The sequence below is a fragment of the Mustela erminea genome, chromosome 12 (assembly GCF_009829155.1).
Source record: "Mustela erminea isolate mMusErm1 chromosome 12, mMusErm1.Pri, whole genome shotgun sequence".
Lineage (NCBI taxonomy): Eukaryota > Metazoa > Chordata > Mammalia > Carnivora > Mustelidae > Mustela > Mustela erminea.
This window is the reverse complement of record NC_045625.1, coordinates 64,077,533-64,101,016: the sequence shown is the minus strand read 5'-3', so window position 1 is coordinate 64,101,016 and position 23,484 is coordinate 64,077,533. Positions and strand designations below refer to the sequence as shown.

The window sequence follows — 23,484 nt, the reverse complement described above, 5'->3', positions numbered from 1 at the left end:
CCTGTTGCTGGAGTAGCCATTCATTCTGCCTTTCAACAGAGGTGTCTGTTGTCACGCAGATTCAATCCCAGAAGGTGACACAAAAACATCACAGCTCTCTCTTTGATTACATGGGGCATCCTTTTTTTGAGGCAGATAAGAACAATAATACCTCTACACGTTAGTGATTCCACCTCTGGATGCTGTTTTGAACTGAATGCTTCCTAGATATTTTTGCAAAAGGAGGAAACACTTAATGAAAGTTTTGAAGCTGGCTGTTATTTATTCCAGAACCATTTATGGCTAGTGGGTGGTGAGCACGGAGGCCCAAGCCCTGGTCATAAAAAGATCAGGGAGTCCTGCTCCCATCACAGTTGAGGAAACGACCCTGTGAAACACTGACTGAAAACACAGGTCTGAGTTCTTTAAACTATTTTTACAAAGCTTGCCTAACACTTTTGAAATTCTGTAATATTTAATCAGCAATATCCTGATTAACTTTCCATAAAATTACATGGGTTGTTCAAAGTGACCTTTAAAAACTATTTTTGTTTTATTTTTATTTCATTATTTATTTATTTTGAAGATTTTTCTCTATTTTAGAGAGAGAGGAGTGGGAGGGGCATCGGGGAGGGAGAGAGAATCTCAAGCGGACCCCACACTGAGTGCAGAGGCTGACTTGGGGCTGATCTCACCACCCTGACATGATGACCTGAGCTGAGATCAAGAATCAGACAGCTAACCAACTGAGCCACCCAGGTGCCCCTTATTTTTATTTTAAAAAGTGTCCACGTTATATGTTACATGAAGGATGGGATGAAATGGCTTTTGATTCGCCATTTCTAGTTGATTCCTTCTGTTTAGAAGGGGTGCCTGGGTGGCTCAGTTGGTTTAGTGTCCAACTCTTGATTTCAGCTCAGGTCATGATCTCAGAGTTGAGAAACTGAGTCCATTTAGGGCTCTGTGCTCAGCGGGGAGTCTGCTTTGGATTCTCTCTCCTTTGCCCTCTGCCGCTCCACTCTCTGTCCTCTGTCCGCCCCCACATGCGTGCTCTCTTTCTCTCTCTCAAAAAAAAAAAAAGTGTTTAGGGAGAGGGACTCTGATATTCTTACATGAGTGTTGTACTAGTTTTTCATTTCATCTTGAAAAGTTATATCAGATGAATCAGCAATAAAGAAATATTCTGTCAAAGGTTATATGTGAACATAGCTTGTATAATAATGACTGAGGTAGTAGAAAGAGCCTGTGGAACTTATGTTTTGGGAAATATTTTTGGCTAATAATTCTTAACCCTTCCAAATATCCAAAATAGATATTTTTAGAGAAAAATGCGTACACCTGCTTGTACATGCATTTATTACTTCAGCAGGTATTTTCTGAATACCTACTATGTACAGAGCACAGGTCTAAGAGCTGGGGGTATAATGTCGATCCAAAACCAGATATGACGGGCGCCTGGGTGGCTCAGTGGGTTAAAGCCGCTGCCTTCGGCTCGGGTCATGATCTCAGGGTCCTGGGATCGAGTCCCGCATCCGGCTCTCTGCTCGGCAGGGAGCCTGCTTCCTCCTCTCTCTCTGCCTGCCTCTCTGCCTACTTGTGATCTCTGTCTGTCAAATAAACAAATAAAAATCTTTTAAAAAATTAAAAAAAAATAAAAAAAAAACAGATATGAAACTCAGGGTCCAAGAAACAGATATCACTTAATGAAACAAATGAGTGTATAATTATATAGTGAAGAAGTATAGTTATAAAGTGAAATGTGTTCTGAGGAATAGCTATATAGTTCCATGAAATCACCTAATAGTGGGATCTGACCAAAGGTGAGGAAGAAATATTGTGCTGAGATGTGAAGGATGAGTGGGCTTAGCAAGGTCACATGGGTTAGGTAACAGAGTGGGGGCTAAGAATGTTCCAGATAGAGGGAGTAGCGAGCGCAAAGATCCTGAGATAGGAGGGATTCGGCATAATTTGGATCTGAAGGCTAGTCTGAGCCAGAGCAGACAATGGACAGTGGGTCAGATGAAACTAGAGAGAGAGGCTGAGGCCATGTTCTGAAGATTCTCTAGGTCATTTAAGGAGGTCTATCCTTATCCTGTGAGCCTTGGGAAGTCAATGAAGGGCTACAAATAAGAGAGAAATGTGACAGGCTTGTCTTTTGAGAAAACAAAGATACTCAGATTGCCAACAAATATACTAAGGTGGGAGTGAGGGAAGGTCAGAGAGGATAATGGGAGGGATGGGTACTTAGTTGGCTACAGTGGAATTCCAGGGGGAGACATGTCAGTTCCTTGGAGGAGGGTAGTGTGATGGGGAGAGAAAGTGACTAGGATCCACCGGTAGGTAGAATGTGAGGTTGATAGCACTTCAACCTCACTGGGAATAGCGTAGCTGTGAAAAGCAAGAGAGAGGGAGGTGTCAGAGATGGCGCCTAGTTTTCTGACTTGTATTTCTGTATGGAGGGTGGTGCCATTCACTAGGATTTGGGGGAAGATCATAAATTCACTGTTCAACATAAAAATTTTGAAGTGCTTTGGGCCCACTAAACAGAGTTGTTAAGTTGCAGTAGTATATAGATCTGGAGACCAAACTGTTCATTTTTATTATTACGTAATTCATTCTTTCCAAGTTTAAAAAATTAAATAAAATATGCCAAGTTTGTGTTTGCAAGGGCATATGTGTTTCCCATCCATTTATATTATCCACTTTAACTCACAAAAATCAGTTGAAAGTACACAGAATGAAGTTTTCTCCCCACCATATAAGATTAAAAAAAAACTTTCTTCTTATGTTTTCTTACTCTGGAGATAATTACATGAAGGTAAGTCCTGGAATTGTGATGTGTAATTTTAACTGACAACTCTTTTGTAATTTCTACTGAACTTGAAATACAGAGAGTTGGTGTTGGTGTTGGCAGTGAAAGTAGTGGAAATGCCCACCGATGATCTGTTTCCATATGCCCCTCTGACCACTTCTTATTCTATGTCTCTACCTGGACAATTCTCTCACTCCCATGAACTTCCTGCTCTTCACCTAATAGTTACTTACAGTGTACCCTGGTCCAGTGGCAGGATGTACAGCAGTGAATAAAACACATAAAAACAAACAAAATCCACAAGTTTATAATGCTCGAATATGGAAATAACTCCCAAGTCAAGTTCAGCTCTGACTTCTCTTCAGAGATTTAGATACATCTACACACAACAATTGCCAGGAACCTTTAAATTTAAGATACCTGATGAAAATCAAACTCCTTATCTTTTTTGTTCTGTATCAGCTCTCTTGAATTTTCTATTGGTCCAAAAACGTGTGCATCCTTCCTTCCCCTCTGCCCTCAACTCGTTGCCCAATCCATTGACCTGGGAGCCATCCTTAATTCCTTAATTTCTCCCTGTCCCTCACTCTTAAATCCTATCAGTAATCTAGTCCCCCTATTGCTTCTACAATAGTTCTCACATTTGTCCCCTCATGTGGCCCCCAGGTGCCCCTGCCTAATGAAGTTGGCACTTACCACCTCTTGCCTGGACTCTAAGAACCACCTTGCTGGTCTCTCTGATTCTGTATTGTGTCCTTTAAATTCCTTCTCCATGCAGCTGCCAGAATGACTGGTCTAAGAGCAGATCTGGCTGTGATCCTCTTTAATGACTCTAAGCTCCTTAAGGTGCCATTCAAAGCCCTTGTCTTCTGCCCACCTCTCCAGTTCACCTCCTCTGGCCCTGTCCTTTCTTTCAAATACAACAAGGAGGGGCCTGTGGTCACCATTGCCCAAACCCGGATGGTCGTTCCCTGGATTCTTCATGCATCTCCTGCTGCTCATCCTCTAAGACTAGGCTCACGTGCTATTTCTTCCATGATTGCTTATCTCGCCCTCTAACTCCCTCCCTAGGACCAGGCAGACGGTCTCCAAGGCATCATGCCAGCGCTCCTTTACGTGCTGTCTTGAAATTTCCTGCCTTGCATTGGGGTTGCCTGTTTCCTCGTACTTTGAAAGTAAGAACTATGTCTTAGGCAATGAGTGTAGCCTCAGCGCCTGGCAGAGTATCTGGCCCACAGAGGGCCAACAATCAATGTGTTGGACTTGTTGCTGAATGTGTGTGTGTTAGAAGTCTTTTCTACTGGGGAAATTTCCAGAACATGACGTGTGGTTTTTCTTTTCATGGAAGTACTAGGATAACATAGAAGGAGCCCTTTAATCTAAACTATTCTTGAAAGAGATGGGGAAATAGGACTCTCCACAGGAGAAAGCTCTTGTCTGCGGCTAAAAAAGAAAAAAAAAGGGCGAGACCATGAAAATGCTGTGGTACCTAGAAGTCTCAATATGCTGTTGTTTTTCTTTAAAAGAAAATTGACTTTTACAAATGTCTCAAATGTAATAACAGCAAAAGATATATGGAGCAAGGGAGTCACTGATTATTTTACATTCTGGAAGCTTCGGCTTACAGACAGGCTAACGCTGTGTTGAATTTGGCGTCCTCTCTTGACAAAGATATGTACACAATTGATTCTATCACCTAGTTCTTTCCTGTCTTCAACTTATTTTCCTACAACAAAGGATGGAAAATATTCACAACTCAGAACATATGTATATTTGGAATAGTTGGTCCTTTCTTTTTTTTTTTTTCTCCTCTGAAAAAATGTACTTTGATCTTCAGCGTACCACATGAAGGTCCTTTGAATGTACTACCTAATGGGGAAAATAAATAAGCCAAGAGCTGCTGTAACTTAAGATGTTTGCCTTGAGAACTATTGGTCTTTCTGTCAGTCTGTCAGCCTGCCTGTCTTTGTGTGTGAGACTCTCCATTTTGACTGCTGGTGTTCTGTGTAAGTACCTTCGAGGTTTTCTTTTAATATCTAAACACGAGCTTCTCCTGTTCTTGCCAACTGCTATAGAATTTTTTCGTCATGTAACGAGGGTAAAGTTTCTTTGTTTCTTACTCAGCTTTGCTTGCTAAAGCTCTTAAACAGCTAAAGAAGACCTCACCACAGTACAAAGGATGATTTTTCATCTCTTAATTGATTTAGTAAAAAAAAAAAAAAATCCCCAAATTGCACATTCATTTGGTGAAAATGGAAACATTCAAGGTGTAGTGGATGCTGTAGTGTGTGGCCCAGATTCCGACTTTAAGACAGAGCACTCACTCTCCAAGCTGCCAGGAACAGTGGCTGATAACAGCTCATAGTCAAGTCCCCCTTTGGGAGTTGACGTCAGCCTAAGAAGACTGCCTGAGCAAGCTTCCTGGCCTGCCCCACATACAGCAGAGTCCCCGAAATCTTCCCCAGGAAATCCAACCCAAGACATAGGAATTCAACAACGAAGCAGCTCAGGGAAAAGACTGCTGTATTAGCCAGAGTCTTCAGAGAAATATTATCAATGGGAGAAATACATATATATCCTAATATACAGATCATGAGATAAGTATCCCAATATATTTGATATATATCCTTAAAAATACCATATATATCCTTACATATGTGAATAGTGTTTGTTCTTATATATCTCCTATTGGTTTTGTTCTCTGGAGAACATACAGTTGACATTTGAAGAACACGGGCTTGAACTGGGCAGGTCCCCTAATATGTGGATTTTTAAAAAAAAATACAGTCCTGATAAATACAGTATTGTATTTTCTCTTCCTTCTGATTTTCCTAATAATATTTTCTTTTCTCTAGCTTACTTTATTGTAAGAATATGCTATATATTACATATAATATGTAAAATATGTGTTAATCAACTGTTTATGTTGTCAGTAAGGTTTTTGGTCAGCAGGCTATCAACAGTTAAGTTTTGAGGGAGTCAAAAGTTATACACAGTTTTTTGACTGAGCAGGCAGTGAGTAACCCTAACCACCTGTTGTTCAAGGTCAATTGTGTATATACATGTAATGTATACATAAGAAAATATGCATGTAATGTATTACATACATAAATAAAATAAATCAATCTCTATCGAGCTTGTTAGCTATTTATCATCTATATAAATTCCTTGCCTGGAGTAGAGGATGGCTCAGTGGGGACCAGGAAGACTGCTAGTGTGTACAGGATTTCTTTGAAGGGCATTTGACATGTCCTAAAATTAGATTGTGGTGATCTAATTCAGCGTATCTTTGAATCAGTTTAAGTGTCGTGTCAAACACAAGTGCCTTTTTCAGCTTAGATTTTTGGAATGTTTGGATACAAGCATGGCCTTGGAGATGATCTGTAGCTTTCGGACTGGAGACAGACCACTGATTGAGAAAGCAGCAACTCTGTTGATTGGCTGAGAAGAGAGCACTGGAGACTGAAGAGTCCATAGTTTTAAGATTGTCCATTCACAAAAGGACTACTTCTTCTTCAGTATTTTTTAAAAATTTTTATTTATTTGAGAGAGAGAGACAGAGACAGAGATAGTGAGAGAGAGCCCAAGCTGGGGGAAGGGAGAGAAGTAGACTCCCCACTGAGCAGGGAGCCCAAAGAGGGGTTCCATCCCAGGACACTGATCATGACCTTAGGCCACCCAGGCACTCCTACAAAGGCACTTCTAACTCTGAATTTTCTCCAGCTCCTTCACTTCTCTTTGTAGGTACATAGGGTGGAGGTAGAAGAAGTCTTGGTGGGACAACCACATAGCATGGTGAATAACACACAGCTTGTTCTAGGTTAGGAATATGCTGCTTTTGCTTTATTCCATTTCTCAGTATCCTTTTAGGCCAAACATTTGAGCCATTGTTGGTCCTCTTAGCTATAACAGTGTTTTGGACCACTGTGTTCAGGGAGTAATATACAATAACAAATATTTATTGAGCACCTATTGTGTGCTAGGTACTGTTCTGGTGCTGTGGATTTGTGGTGAACAAATTTGACAATGAATTATAGTCAACATTTGCTTACCCTAAAACCATGTACTGAGCACCCACTGTTTTTCGTGGATGGTGCTAGGCTCCAACTAGTGATGAAAACTCAAGAACAAAATTGCAAGTATAGAAAATCATGTTTTAATGAATCGTGGAGTCAAATAAATCCAGGTAGGCAATCCCAGCTTCCACCTCTTTCAAGTTGTGTGACTATGGGGAAAATCATGTAAGCCAAGAAACCTCAGTGTTCTGAGCTGTAGAAGGGACAGAGAGAGGGGAGGAATCACCTGTCTCATATCTCGTAAAATTTTATTCAGAAAACACATTTCATTAAACACCCAGCTCAATGCTGGTCCTCACTAAGAACGAATGATAGTTTCTGATTTTTAGCTCACTACCATGGATTTGGATTATGGTATAAGTAGAAAGCCATTTTATCTATCTACTACCTATCTAATTACCAACCAACCTATCTATTATTTTAAGGGTCTAACACAATTCTTTTACTTATTTTTATTGAAGTATAATTAACATACAGTGTTATATTAGTTTCAGGTATACAACACAACGATTCAACAATTCCATACATGGCTCAGTGTTCATCCTCTGGGACGTTGGGGCCCCGTTGGGTCAGTGTCCGACTCTGACTCTTGATCTCAGCTCAGGTCTTGATCTCAGGGTCATGAGTTTTAAATGTTCTGAGATTCCACAGTGAAATACCCAGGTTTAAAGATCATGCTAAGCCCTCCTAAGAATGCAAGTATAACAGAGACAGAAAACAAACAAAGCTCGTAAGTTACTGTGCTGTGTCAGAAGAATGCTGAACCAGAAGCTGAGAGCGGGCTGTCACTCGGTGCTGACCCCGTTAACTTCTTCTGCGACTTTGGGTGCAATTTGGGACATTTCCAGGACACAGATTTTCTCACCTATAAATGAGGAAGTTAAATTATGAGTTATTGAAATGGCTTTCTGCATTAAGAGGCACAAACTTACTTTATTTACAAGATAAATAAGTCATGGAGATGAATAGTACAGCATAGAGAATACAGTCACTAAGACTGTAGTGGTGTTGTTTGGTGACAAAGGGTGACTATGCTTTTTTTTTTTTTTAAAGGAAACACAACCACTGCATTTGTGCTGAAGGAGATGTAAAACAAAATCGGAGCAGTGTGTCTTCACAAGCGGGTCTTGAAGCTAGCCTGGCGGCAGGAGCCAGGCTCAGATGATCGTGTGAAGGGAGTGCTTGAAAAACAGTAAGAAGAACCTCAGTATTATCTCTGAGCCATGGCCCATCCCCAGGGAGAGGTGGATTTGCTTGTCCCATGAGAGTCTCAGACCCTGGAGGAGAACCTGGGTCTTGGGCCGCTTCCCCCACTGCTCTTTTGGCTACTCGTATTCCTTCATCTGAGCTGCACACCAGGATCCCCCGGGGACCTATTTTTTAAAAAAAAAACAAAAAACCCAATGCCTTGGCACCAATCCAACCCCATTAAATCAGAACCTCTGAGGGAGGGGCCTGGCTTTTAATATTTTTTAAAGAAGTTCCCAGGTGGAGCGCCTGGGCGGCTCAGTCAGTTAAGCATCAGCCTTTGGCTCAGGCCATGATCCCAGGGTCCTGGGGTGGAGCCCCACATGGAAGCCCGCATGGGTCTCCCTGCTCAGTGGGGAGTCTGTTTCTCCACCCACCTCTACCCCTCCTACCCCCACCTCCATGCTGTCTCTCTTTCTCTCAAATAAATAAATAAAATCATTAAAAAGAAAAAACCCCCAAAACAGAAGTTCCCAGGTGATTCTAAAGTGCAGCCAGGGTCCCAGACTGCTGTGCCACACCCAGCCACCGTGTCGCCACTGCCAGCTTCCTCCTTAACTGTCTCCCATGACTTCATGAGCCTTCACCTAACTCATTGCTTTCCAGCTCCTGGCTCCTTGCTGTTTCTGAATGGCTGCAACCCTGTTCTCCCCTGCTTCCTACATGCGTGGAGTTGAATTCTTACTGTGTGCAATTACTCTGTACTGGACATTTCACTTTGTCTTGGCAGTCCCCTCTGGCTGCATCCCTGCTTCTCCCTGGTGGTGGAGGCCATAACATCCACCACTGATTGTGGGTTCCAGCTGGCTCTAGAAGTGACCATTCCGGGAGTTCAACTGTGGCTCCCAAAAAGATCTGTCATATTCGGGAATGTGACCTTGTTTGTAAAGAGTCTTTGTAGATACAATTAAGTGAAGGTTCTCCAGAGGCAATCATCCTGGGTGTCTCAAGTCCAATAAGTCTCAAGTCCCTGGGTGGGCCTCACGTCCAACAAGTGATCCTAATAAGAGACATCTAGGGAGAAGGAGGAGGCGCTGTGAAGCCAGAGGCCAAAAATGGGACCACAGAGTGAGGAATGTCCAGATCTACTGGAAGCTGGAAGAGGCAAGGAAGGATTCTCCCCATGAGTCTTTGAGGGGGAGCATTGCCCTACTGATACCTTGATTTCAGACCTCTGGCTTCCCGAAGAGGGGAGAACACATCTTGCTCATTTCAACCCACTTGGTTTGTGGTATCGGTTACGGTAGCCTGAAGACACTCCCAGAGATGCTGTCTCCATACCCTGTTTGTGTGTGTGAGACTGTGTCTGTGAGAGACAACCATCCAATTCAACACGCTTCCTTTGGACTCACCAAATTTTGCTTTTTATTATTATTAAGTCCAGAAAGCTTTGGGGTGTCCACAAGACAAAGCACCTCTTTTCTTCTCTCCCTTCCAGCCTTCTCTCTATCCAGACTGAACAGCACCCACCAAGGACCACCTCAGAGTGGCCACATCCTGGCATCTTCCAATCATTTCACAGGTTTTAATTGTTCCATATCATGATTCCTTTAAAACAAACAGAATTTATGCCTGGTTGTTGCACACAGTTGCAACAGTTTCGGAGTATAGTTTTGCCTTCTCCTGCTGGTTTCCTCCACCCATCTTCCCACACCCACCTACGGTGGCCACGAATAATCAAGGGCAGTACAGCGATGATCCTCTAGCCCTTTTTCCCAGGCAGATATTCTGCAAGCGGTAACTGACTGACAGGAAACAGAAGCTCTGGGGATGCCAGGCTGGCTCAGTTGGTAGAATGTGCGACCCTTGGTCTTGGGGTTGGGAGTTTGAGCCCCATGTTGGGTGTGGAGATGACTTAAAAATAAAATCTTAAAAAGAAAGAAAGAAAAGAAACAGAATACACTTTCTGAAGCAGGCAGGGGTGGGTGCTTAGAGCCCACTGATCACTTCTCTGAGGATCTGTCTGAAGAATGTTCAGGACACAAGGAGCAAAGGTCATTTGGAAACCACTGGCTGTAAGGGGCCAAGTTCCGAACTAAGGTAAGGCAGAATTAAGGAGATGCTCACTCTCGGGGTTATGCATACCTTGAATCTTCAGGTTGAGTGGAGAAGACCCCATCAATGACAGAGGAGGAGGTCCCAGATCTCTCTATTTGTGGCTTCTGGGTGTTTCAGAAGGAGGAAGAAGCTGCAACACTTATTTCCGGCTACATACATCAGTCCCACTGTGCTTGAAAGCCTCCAGTGTCTTCCCATTTCATCTACAGTGAAAGCCAAAGCTCTTGGTGGCCCCACACAGTCTGCTCTCCATGCTGTCCCTGACATGATTTCTCTCTGATCCCAGCTCCCGGTCACTGGCCCTAGCACTTACATGACTCCAGTCACATTGCCCTCCTGCCTTTTCCTTCAACACACCAAGTGTGCTCTACCTCAGGGCCTTTGCACTTGTTGCTCTCTCTGTGTGTGCAATGCTTTTTTCAGGGATCCAGAAGACTTGCTTCCTTACTTCCTCCAGACGTCTGCTCAGGTGCCACCAGATCAGAAAGACCTTCCCTCACTATTTTATGGGAACAGTTCTGGCCAACCCCATCACGCATTGTACCCCTGACACCGCTTTCACTTCTTGTGTAGCAGTGATTGCCAGCTGACTTCGTAGCTTCAGACAGCCAGACTGCTGCAAGTTTTGTGAGAAATGGTACAAAAACAAACCAGATGCTTTCTCCCACTGATTTCATTGAGCACTGGCTGCTGAGTGCAGGATCTGCTCTGTTGATTTTGGTTCCCATATGAAAAGCCCCAGAGGTGTCTTTTGGAAATGGGGTGTAGGGAAGCCACACACCCCTGAAAGCATTGGTTCATGTGTTTGTGAACTCTCTGTTCCAAGGTGCTAATTGTGTATCTGTAGGCTGCCTTTTTCTCCTTGGCTTCCAGGAAGTTTGGGGCCAAATTTGAGACAGAACTATAACAAAACTTTATAGGACTTGAATGTCTCAGTCTCTGGTTGGGATTTTCCAGACTTATTTACATTGTCCCAATGCTGGTTATTTGTTCCTGTTTGGTTATACTCTATTGTTTATTCTTTCTGCAATCCAAGGATGAGGCGGGAGAGAAGTTAGTGAATTATCGAGGGCACAGATGATACACACGTGTGACGAGCACATGGGCCTCTGGCCAGCAGGTACTGCTGGAAATGTAGCGTTACCCAGGATGGAGAGGAAAAACACGGGTAGCACAGTTAAGTCTTGAGGTCAGGGTTTTGCTCACATATCCTTAAACGTAATATAACACGAATAATGTGGACCCATAAACTTACAGAATCTCTGAGGTAGAAGAAGTTGCTGGTAAATCCAAATACTTCCTTGTAGAAATAAGGGAATTGAAGACCAAGCAATTTGCGTAAGGCCCCAAACTATTTATTGGCAGAAATGAGAAGAGAATCCTTTTCTCTCTCCTCCTGGCCCAAAGCTTTTTCCATGATACCACCCACAAAGCTGCAGTTCTTCCCATTTTGTGTATTAAATTTTTTCACTTGAGATCCTTGGAAAATGTGTTAAGAGGTTATGCCTGCATATGTATAATACTTTTTCCTCCACAGACTTTCCAAACTCAATAAAGTCATGGCAGCCGAGTGCCCCCTGATCATTTTCCTCAAAGCCCACCATGATTTTAATGCTCCAGCTTAGGAACAAACTCTTTCCAGCAGCCTCCCTTTGCGAACGGGCTCAGAGCTGGGAGGGGAGGTTGAAACACAGAAGGCGCTCCTCCAGCTGGTGGGAACCCATCGGGGCAACAACAGAGCTCTGGGACCTGGGGATCAGTGGTGGGTGGATGTCAGGTGGTAGGTGGGATCATCCGAATAGGGGGTTTTGGGGGAAAGCTGCCAGCTTGGGCCAGGAAAGGAAAGATAGGGATTCCAGATGTGTCCCAAACATGTCTGGTTTCAGTCAACATTGGAGGAATCCTAAGTGTAGTTTCTCAAAAAATCATAGAACCCAAGAGGGGTTGAGGAGTAGGCTAAAAAGAGAGAAAGCGAAGACCCCTCACATTAAGTATCACAAGTGTCCAAGGAACTGAAACACAACCCTATCCAACCCAACCCAACCAAACCCAACCCAGCACAGGCTTCTTTGGCAGGCAGCATTAGTAAGGGATTAGGACCTAACTTTAAGAGGCAAGTTGTTCTGATGAATGGGTATATTTGGCTAGTTTTGGCTGAGTGGTTTTCAGTGGTGACTTCAGCCTAGTTTCCAGGTACCGTGGCTTCTTGTTTACCAGTCAGGCAGGTACAGAGCCCTGTGGATTAGGGCGGGGTCGAGTGGGGAAGGAGCCTGGGGCCCAGGAGCTGCTGCCCAGAGAGAAAACTCTGCAAGCTTCTCTGTTAGAAAGGCAAGGGAACAGTGGGTCTGCTCATTCCGTGCTCCTGCATTTTGTGAGTGTGTCTCTCTAGAAAACCAGTCTTTTTGTGCAGGGCACACTTGCACTGCACATGAGCACTTAGGGATTTCATGACACCACAGAGACTGCCTGATTTTCTCTATCACACATTGCAAGATAATGGCCCCTGGCCCATGATAAATAAGCAAAACGATCCCAATGATAATCAGATAGCCGCTATTTTAAAAGCTAAGAGAGTGATCCGTGTAGTTTAGAATGGTCATTTCCCTCGTGAGACACACAGCTGTGACCTTAGAGACCCTGCAGTGCCATTCTGAGCTTCTCCCTTGCTTTGTTTCCAAGTTTACTTAAACTGTTGGTGGATTGCAAGTGGTCTTTGTATCTCCATCCCCTACCCATGGGCTCCATGCCTGGATCAAAGGAGCTCTTGAAGGCACGGTTCTGAAGCCCCCAGCTCATCATGCCAAGGCAATAAGTTGGGAATCTGGGGAAGCTTTCTAACTGTCCCTTAAAATGCTTCCCAGCTATGAGGTTGTCTTTATTCCCCCAAGCCTGGCCTGAGGACTACCTGCATTAGAATCTCTTGAGTTCTTTGTTAAAAATGTAGCTTCGTGGGCCTGACTTATACCCATTGAATCAGACTCTCTGGGACTTGGGCTCAAGAATTGGTATTTTCAATAAGTGATACTTACTCATCTTTAGTTTTTAAAAAAAATACTTTGGTATTAACCCTAAAGTAAACATGTATGTAGCTATCACCTTGGTCAAGAAATAGAACTTGATTATCAACCATGCAGATACCTCCTCATGCCCCAACAGCTCCCCCAAAATAACTAAGATCCAGATTTTATGATGATCTCTATTTTGCTCTTTCTTAGGATTTGTGATTTCATGTTTAGGGATACCTTTAAGCATGTATCCTTAAACACTGTAGTTTAATTTTGTCTGTTTTTTTGTTTGTTTGTTTTGAGTTCTATATGAATGGAGTCATACACACTGTAGCTTGGGCAATGGATTTTTTTCCCTGCCTCGCCATTATGTTTATGAAACTCATCTGTGTTATTGCCCGTAGTTGTAGTTGTGTTATATCGCACAAGCTCTAAAACATAATTTATGTATCTAGCCTACTGTCGGTGGGCACTGGGTGGTTTCCGGTTTAGGACTGTTATGAATAATGCTGCTTTCAACATTCTTTTTTTTCAGATCTTATTTATTTATTTGACACAGAGATCACACATAGAGAGGCAGGCAGAGAAAGAGGGAGAAACAGGCTCCCCGCTGAGCAGAGAGCCTGATGCGGGCCTCGATCCCAGGACCCCGAGACCACAACCCGAGCCGAAGGCAGAGGCTTAACCCACTGAGCCACCCAGGCGCCCCTACTCTCAACATTCTTGCGTATGTTTTTATTGGTTATGCAGTAAGTGTGGATTGCTGGGTATGCTTATCTGTAACATTAGTAGATAATGCAAACTGCTTTACAAAGTGGTTATTGCAAGAACCTTTATCTATATCTATATATATTTTTAAAGATTTTATTTATTTACTTGAGAGACAGTGAAAGTGAGAGGGAGAGGGAGAAGCAGACTTGCCCTGAGCGAAGAGCCCAATGAAAGTCTTGATCCCAGGACCCTGAGATCGTGACCTGAGCCAAAGGCAGACACTTAACCCACTGAGCCACCCAGGCACCCCAAGAAACTTTATATTTTTGCAGAGTGGAAGGTGGAAACAACCACAGTGAGCTTTATATGTAATTCATTGTTATTTCCTTCCCCCAGTTTATAGAGGTACTGGAGGGATTTGTTTTCAACCGGAGTTTTGTTGGTTTAATTCCCCCTTTGTTGCAACTTTCTGATCTGTCTAGAAATGAAAATGGATATACACAAGAACCTGCTATGTGCCAGGCATAGTGTTAGGTTCTAGGAACACAATGGTGAACAAAATAGGGAAGAGCTCAAGCTTTGAGAAGCTTTAAGTCTAGTGGGGAAGTGACATAAACCAGAGAAGATAGGAGAAAATACATAATTACAAACTTTGAGACAGTCTGCACGGAAAGAACCAGTGCCGGGAGAGTAGGAAAGGCTGGGGGTGGGATGTACCATGTAGGCTTGTGGGTATGGGGAGGGAGTGGGAGAGAGCCTGGCTTGAAAGTGGCAGTTAGCTCAGAGCTGAGTAAATCTCATGAAGAGTCAGTGAAGGACATTCCAGCAGATAAGATGTTCTCTTGTGTGGGCTCTGAGAAAAACAGGAGGTTGGCCTGTAAGGAATTGGAAGGGAGACATAATGGAGCATGGTGGAGGGTATGTGAGATGAGCCCGGCAAGGTGGGCAGGCCCCTGGCATGGCGTGTCAATGTGGCTCAGCCTGCTGCCCCGTTGAAACGTTGGCTCTGGCTACTACACAGAGAATAGCTTGTCAGAGGCCAGGCATGGAAGCAGGCAGGCAGGCCAGTCAGGAGGCTACTGCAGAGACTGGGCCAGAGATGATGTCCAGCTGGACTCGGATGTTGCCAGGAGGCTTGGAAAGATGTGGATGAATTTAAGAAACATGTTGGAGTTGGAATGGAGAAGTCTGGTAATGGATCATCTTTGAGAAGAGAGGGACAAGGGTGAAGAATATAATTCCCAGGTTCCTGGCCTTAGTACCTGCACGAGAGGAATTGTCCTTGATAAAGAATGGGGACATCTTTTTCATGGACATCAGATTCCTGTTATAGTGCTCGAGACCTACTCTATCCCCATCCTCCTGACATTTTTCTATACTCAGTCTCAAAATAAAAGAGATCTAGTTTTGGTTAACCAACTTTCTTTCACCTTCTTCCATCATTATTGCTTATTGACTGAGTAATTATTGTATGCTTGTTGTGTCCAGAGTTTCTCAGTCATGGTTTTCATGTGTGAATTAGTCAATGGGTTTTGTGTATAAGTCAACCTCCAGATTTAAAATAAGGGTAGGCTTTCCTGACAGGGAAACCAGATCTAGACCTGGTTCTTGGAACAAAAGCAATTGCTTAAAAATTACCTTTTTTTTTTTTTTTTTTAAAGGGGACTAGTTAAGAAACATGGAAAACTTATGTTAAAACCTAATTAAAAAAAAAAAAAGGTCTGAACGGAGAGATGTAAAAGAAATGACAGAAAAAAAAAAACCAACTCAAACTCTTCACTAATGAATTGGACTACACAACATTTTCCATTCAAATTTTTTTCTTAAAAGAATTTTAGCTATTTTGAGGCCATTTGAAGTGGGCCTCCTGTATTAAAACATAAGATATATTTAATTTCTTCAAGATGAGCTCCTTTGAACATAAAGATATCAGAAGTGTTTTTAGGGTAGAGTTTGTGAGGAAATTCTGAACTTTTCAGACTGGCCTATCTAGTGTATTTAAAAAATTTGGTTCAGGTTCCTTAGCTGGACCATCAGAGTCGTCCTTGGGACCCTGGAGTCTTAGCTGGTCATTTGGAAGCACTGGAGAAGAGAGAAAAATATGAACGGATTGTGTGGCCATCTACCTGCGGCTCATCGCATGTAACCATGAAGAGGTCAGATTTACTTAATGGCGAACAACAGAACCCACTCAGCTAGTTTCAGGAGAGTTAGGGCAGAATTTCCAGGAAGACCAGGGAGCTAAGCTTGGGTACTATATAGGAACAAGCAACCAGAAAAAGCACCAATCCCACAAGGAGACTTTTTAGCAGAAACCTCACAGCCCCCACTGCCAGCTAACCAGACCACGTTGCTGGGACCACAGAGAAGCCCTTGGCCTCTAGGAGAACAGACACCTCCATATCTCCGTGCTTGCTGCAGATCCCATGTCCCTCACTCCGTGCCGCCTTCCATCACTCTTTGCTGCTTTCCAAGCCTCTCATGGATGCATCTGTTTGGTATAATCTAGAACGCTTGCTTACTCCCAGAAGAATGCAGACAATAATCCGTTCCAACTGGAGAGCAAGTGCTTCTTAAGGGAGTCTGGGAAGGACGGATCTCCCTCTTTTGGCCTCTCCAGATCAAGAATGTATACCAGACAGTGGAGGTGATGTTTGAAATAATATGCAGTATCTGCCACAGACGACGAACAAAATCACCAAAAGAAACGATCTTCTCAAATTGCTGGTCTCCTTCTCCCAGCACCAATTCCACTCAGAAGATAACATTTACCTGGGTCTTGCCTCCATTTCCCAAACATGTCCTTGCAGGCGTTCCCTCTGTCAGCATGAGCTCTGTGCCACTCTGACAGAGCACGTGGGGACACGTCCATGTGTAACCAGGAGACTCGGACAACCTGACCCCTACTTTCCGTGAAAGGCCCCTGCACACCAAACAGTCGAGAAGGTTTTTTTTTTTTTCGTCCATGGCCTTTCTCCTCCCTGACTTCTGTTAGGTATTTCAATTTTGGTCAGATCATGGACCAGAGGGTATTTCTCATTTTTGGAGTGTAGTTCTAGAGTTTACTCTAAGATAATATAAAATGTTAGGTGTAATGGATATAGTTATTTGCGGTGATGCTACTATAATTTTGAAAGTCGAGCTTTCCCCATTCACTGCAACCTAAAATGTGGATAGTGGCCACAATGCTCACTGTCTAGTTTCGTGGTATCATGGTGGAGACAAAGGGGTTTTAAAAACTTCTTGGGACTTTCTGTTTTCCAGTTCGGCAGGTAAGGAGCTTGGGACCACCACTCTGTCCTCACAGCAGGTAAGAACGTGAACACATGGAAAAAAATCAACAACTCTTCTTTTTCTTTTTTCCCCCAAAGATTTTATTTATTTGTCAGAAAGAGAGCACAATGGGATGCCTGGGTGCCTCGGTCAGTTAAGTGTCTGTCTTGACTTCAGGGTCCTGGGATTGAGTCCTGCATCAGGCTCCTTGCTAAAGGGGAGCCTGCTTCTCCCTCTGTCTGTTGCTCTCCCTGATTGTGCACTCTCTCTCTCTGACAAACAAACAAATAAAAAAGAAGGTGACATTAAAAAAAAAAAAAGAAAGAAAAAAGAAAGAGAGCACTAGCAAGGGGAACTACAGGAAGAGAAGTGAGGACACAGGGTGAACCACTGCCCCAGGTCTGGGGAGACAGGTGAACATAAGAGGTCACGGCTCATAGGCACAGAGCCTAGCAGAAGCTGTGTAAGAACCCGTGCCACGTGGGAGAACAGCAAACATGACTGATACATTGTGGGAAGCTCAGTGTAGACAAGTCTGAGTTCAAAACTCCCCAGGGAGACCCTTCACACGTTTGTGAGATCTACCCACGTGAGCTTGACTATGTCCTCACAGTAAACATGAAATATCCGGGGTGGGGTTGGCGGGGAATTCCCTTATCTAGCAGGGGAGGAGAGAAGGAACCATTTTGAAATGCGCCAGGGCCCTTAGCTCTTCTAAACAAGGCCTGCTGTCAGGGCAGACTACTTTACCAGAGCCTAACCTGGGAAAGGAAATACCCAACTCCAGCCCACTTGAGCCACCCTGTCTTACTTAAGAAGAAAAAAAAATGAGCAACACGTGAAGTTCAGAGTCCAGGGGCATCTCCATGTACAGTCCAGTCCTCACCCCATATCTCACTACCGAGTTACTAAAGGCCTATTTATAGCAGTCCCTTGTACCCAGTACCTCACATCCGGCTATCAGGAATAAATTATAAGGCATACGAAAAGGTTAAAAAAAAAAACCAAATTGAAGAAATGGCGCAAGCATCAGTACCAGACGTGGCAGGGATATTGGAATTCTCCAGCTGGGAACTTAAAACAATTATTCTGAGGGCTCTAATGAATGAAGTAGACAGCATGTAAGAACAGAGGAAGCAGAGAGATGGAAATCCTTAGAAACAACAACAACAAAAAAAACAAGTCAGAGATCAAAAACACTGTGACAGAAATAAAAAATTCTTGGATCCAAGATGGTGGTTGCAGTCCCAGACCCTTGTGTTGAAGACCCCAGTGCTGCCGCTGTGGGTGTGGTGATTTAAAGCAGTGCTAGCATCCCCCCCGTCTGATAGGAAGAGAACAGCACTATGTGGACAAGGATTGATTTCAACTGGAGTCCAAGCAAGAAAGTTCTTGATGGCTAAAAATATAAATACTCCCATGACTTCCTCAAAGATGAGTTTGATGTCTGGTTTGACAATATCATCATATACCCCAATACTGCCCCAGAAATTGCATTCTATGAAGCAGATGGGACAATAGTAAATGTCTAATTGATGACTTCAAGCTTTTGAACCAGGAACCTGATCATGTTTATTGGCTCATCTCATGGCTCTGGGCCTGGGCCCTTGGTTAGCAGTCGAAATCCTGGATCTGATTTAGAAGCATGAAGAAGGGGGTGCCTGCATGGCCCAGACGATTAAGAGGCTGCCTTCGGCTCAGGTCATGACCCCAGGGTCCTGGGATCAAGTCCCATATTGGGATCCCTGCTCAGCGGGGAGTCTGCTCCTCCCTCTCCCTCTGCTGCTCCCACTGCTTGTGCTCTTTTGCTCTCTCTGTCAAATAAATAAATAAAATCTTAAAAAAAAAAAAAAAAAAAAAAACCAGAATGAAGAAGGGTAAGACCAGTGAAGATCCAAGCTATTGAGACAGAAAAGAGAGACCTTTGGTAGCTTTGGTACTTACTTCCTAGGTCTTATTCGTGGTTCAGCTTCTAATAAGACCTGAGCTCTAACACACCCCCTCCCACCCTAACCCAGTTTCCCTGAAGAGTTACCGCAGGCACTGCTGCAAAAACCAGATTTGTTGCTGGGTTTCACATTGGGGTGCCCATGGAGGAAGCAGATAGGACTGGGCCCATCAAAAACAATAAAGTGACTTATAGCCTCTCCTTGCTTAGGGGAGTGGAGAATTCTGGAGATGGGTGGTAGTTGAAAGTTAATAGAGAACCTTTTTGGCTTTGGGAAATAAACTGCTGATAAAAGCAGTTCTTGTTTTTTTTTTTTAAAGATTTTATTTATTTATTTGGCAGAGAAAGAGAGCAGAGGCAGGTGAAATGGCAGTTAGAGAGGGAGAAGCAGACTCCCACCGAGCAGGTAGCCCTATGTGGGGCTTGATCCCAGACCCCAAGATCATGACCTGAGCTGAAGGCAGATGCTCAACAGACTGAGCCACTCAGGTGCCACAAAAAGCTGCTTACCAGTTAAAAAAAAAAAAAAAAAAAAAAAAAAAGGTATTGGAGGAGGAAGAGGAAGAAGAGAATCTTTAGCAAATTATTAATAAAATTGTGGCTCTCTGGTATGTATTTTGTGTGTTCTCTCCCTAATAAAAGTCATAGAAATAAGCCAGGGAGAACTTAGGAAAGCCAACATATCATATATTTTTGTTGAAGAAAGTCATTTATTTATTCACTACCTTTTAGAATGTGTTTAATTTTAAAGTCTGCATTTTTTTTTCTTTTTCTTTTTTTTTTTTTTTTTAAAGATTTTATTTATTTTATTTGACAGAGAGAGAGATCACAAGTAGGCAGAGAGGCAGGCAGAGACAGAGGGGGAAGCAGGCTCCCTGCTGAGCAGAGAGCCCGATGCGGGGCTCGATCCCAGGACACTGAGATCATGACCCAAGCCGAAGGCAGCGGCTTAACCCACTGAGCCACCCAGGCGCCCCTTAAAGTCTGCATTTTAAAGAAGGGCTTTCATATTGGTGCAAAGGAGGAAAACGTCAACTCTTCTAAAAACCTATTCCAGCAGAAACTCTGCATTTCCACACCATTTTTAGAAAAGCAGATGTGCTTAATCTGCCACAAATGATTCTTCATAAGCCATTCCTGGCTCCTCTGGTCTGATTTTTCGTTTTAGAATCCAGCACAAAATGGAATCAAAGTTCACAAGGTGGTTCTTTGGACCCCAGGTCCAAGGTGCTCTTAGGCTGGCTCAGGTAGATGAGGGGTGTTGAGCCCCCCATGTCAGCAAAGGAGCCAGGCTCTCTGGAGGTAACATAGGGGATCTGGGGTATACCTGGGGCTCCTTCCCTCATGTAGCATCGCTCCTGAGAGTGCCGGCATCTTCTCAGGAATGTCCTACCTTCTCCTGGGCTTGGCCTCTCTCTCTCAGCCTCTCCTACTTCTACTGGTGTCTCCTTGCTCCTCTTTTCTTTATTAACTGGCCCTTCTCCATTCTGCTCATGTTGTTTTCTTCCTCAATACGTGGCTTCTTTATAACTTCAGTGTGCTCATGGCCTCTGGTGGCTTCTCCTGTATTTCATGTGTCTCCTCTTTCTGCATTCAGCTTGGGTCCTCTCTTTTCTCAAGTAAAGTTTGCGAGAGTGAGGGTGCCCATTGGCCTAGCTCATTCTCACCTCCGTCTGATCTTGTGGGCGGCTGGGAGCGGGCCCATGATTGAACACATGGTTCCTAGGTCTTTGGAGAGAGCGGGGCCCGTGTGAGCCTTGGACTCTGGGATTCCTGAACTCACTATTGCTTTTAAGCTGAATCCATAACATTCCCCTGGATCCATCTTTGTGATAGAAAGAAAAACCAGAGAGCAAGCACTATTTTCCCAACCTAGTTGAAAAGGAAGCAAATGGTAAGGTAGAAATATTGATTGCCTTATTCTTGATTCCTGGAGAATTTGGGATAAAATCAGTCTCTTTATTTTACTGGGCTTCAGTCTAGTTCCAAGAATTCACTCTCTTCCATGTTCATCAGGTCAAACTCAAAGTGTAAGTCTGTTGACTTTCTCCTGGGAGCCACAAGTCCTCTGCTAGAAGGGGCTGGAACCCTTCCCCCTTCACGTGTCACCTTGGCACTTTCCTATTGTGTTGACCCAGCTGAGGACACTGCATTGGAAACTCCCTGAGATTGGGCTGGGGGAATCTTGACCTACGAGTGTCTGCAAAGGGAGAGTATGGCGGGTACCTCATATCATTTAGGTTTTAGGTATCTTCATCTGTCTGTGGCTCACTGCTGAGACACGCAGTCACTTGATGATGTTTCTTCTTCTTTGTGAGCATTTGCTTTCCCCAGTGTCTCCTAACCTTGTCCTGTCCTTTTGTTTCTGTCAAAGTCCCCTCTGCCAACCTGTAGTTGTTTCATTGAGGGAGCAATGAGCCTGCTACGTTCAGCCCAGCAGGGAGAACCTGTTATGGGGTATATGGCGGGACAGGGAGGAACTTTTATGAGGCATGCATGAGCTTTCATCTCTGCTTACCTCTTGAGCTTCTCCCCTACATTCCCATCTCCTGCTCCCCCTGAACTACTTGTGTTACTGGCTACCTGCCGTGTCACTTGCTCCTGAGTTCCGTCTGGGACAGGTTCTCATTCTATTTGCCTTTTTCACTCTTTGCTGTTGCTTCTTCCAAGCAGCCTGTCCTGATTCCTCTCTTTCCGGAACAGGCCTGAATTCTCTGCCAGCAACAGCCATGTGCTCCCGAGACCTCCAGTACATCTCCTCTTTGCTGTCATTGGCGCTCATTCCCTGGAGCGAGGACTCCTGGACTGCTGTACCCCCAGTGTTTGGTGCGTGGGAAATGCTTAGTAACCCTTGAGAATGGTGGAGGGTTTGAATGGAATCTTCTCGTTCACTCTGGATTTGGGGTGATATTATGCATTCCGGTAGGAAACACTTGTGGTGCTTCTTTAGTAACAATAGCCAGAATTTCTAGAACGACATGTTATATCCTCAGTGCCCCATTAAGTGTTAACACGTATCACAGGTTCTTATCTCTGTCACTCTTTTCAACCAGTGAGGTAAACACTATTTTTAACTCCATTCTACAGACTGGGAAATCTGGGCTTGGAGGGGGAAAGGAAAGGCCCAGACCACCCAGCAGGTGCATGGCCAAGGGGGAGTAGGAACCTGACCCCAACCCTCTCTGCACGCTCTGACTTCTGCTGCCATCAGGCCCTGGGGCTCCTCCACTCAGCTTAGGGGTTAGGGACCTACAAGAGACTTGCGATGAAGCTCTTGGTGTCTTGGAAGTCCCTTTGCTTTCCATACCTTGAAAGTGTCTTCAGCTTACACAAACAAGTAAGCAAACAAACAAACAAAAACAGCAGGGTGTCCTGCCAACTGAGGTGTGGTATTTTTTAAAAAAGTTGTAATTCTTACTAATTTCTTATTCCCCTCCTCTGTTTTTGGTTGCCTTTTGTTGCCTCTTTATGCAAGTAATACCAGAGTGCATTTTTCTTTCTCAGGGATTCAGATGAATTAGGAATACGTGGAGAAAACTGGGAAAAGCCTTTCACCACTGACTTCTCCTCACTGGGATTCCATTTCCTTTTTCGGAGATAACCATTGTTAACAGTGTGGAGTGGGTCCCTCAAGTCCCTTTCCTGTGCATTCGCACACATAGATGTGGCCATGGGGTAAAGCTCTCTTTCCATAGAAGGGGCGTGATGCTCTGCACGTGGTTTTGTCACTTGAATTTTTTTTTCCTGCTGGATGTTGTATGTTGGAGATCAATCTCACTGTATTTAAGAGCTCATAGTACTTACATCTTTCGACTCTTCCCTTAATGATGGAAATGTGGGGGGTTCCCAGAAAGATGGCAAATCACAGCTTGCTTCTTCTCTGCAAAAGTGTTTATTTATTTTGCTTTAAAAATGCTCAAGAAGAATGCTCGTTTCTTATTGGGCTTTACTGCTCCTTTCACACACTCATACAATCAGTGCCACTCACACTTTCTAGAATGTGGAATGCAGTCCACTTTGTTTTGGTAAAATTAGTGACTGACAATGTCTTCCCCCTAGCCTTTCCCCTCCCGGCTGAGAGAGGCCCAGTCTATTGTGCTCCTGGAAGTCACACAGGATGTTGTTACACTTGGCTACCCAGTGGCACAAAGGTCTCCGAAATTAGGCCCAGCACTAGCTGAGTCCGTGTTTGCTTTTCAGATACCGACCATTGACTGGCACAGGGTTGCTACCTGCACAATCAGGGCTTCCAGGTATGTGTGTGTAGATGTGTGGTGTGTATGTGTGGTGCGTGTAGTGTGTGTGTATGTGTGGGGTCTGTGGTATATGTGTACATGTGGTATGTGGGTAGGTGTACGCGTGGTATGTATGGTA

At 44.0% G+C, this 23,484-nt stretch overlaps 1 long non-coding RNA gene across 1 annotated transcript in view; it reads left to right on the top strand.

Moving 5' to 3' along the window:
• The window catches only part of LOC116570036, a 54,539-nt gene that overhangs the window by 26,315 nt on the left and 4,740 nt on the right, over positions 1-23,484 (top strand). Inside the window, exons 2-4 of the long non-coding RNA XR_004277261.1 lie at positions 7,921-8,059; positions 17,154-17,199; positions 21,814-21,936. This is a non-coding gene — a long non-coding RNA (uncharacterized LOC116570036). The remainder of the gene's footprint in view (positions 1-7,920; positions 8,060-17,153; positions 17,200-21,813; positions 21,937-23,484) is intronic.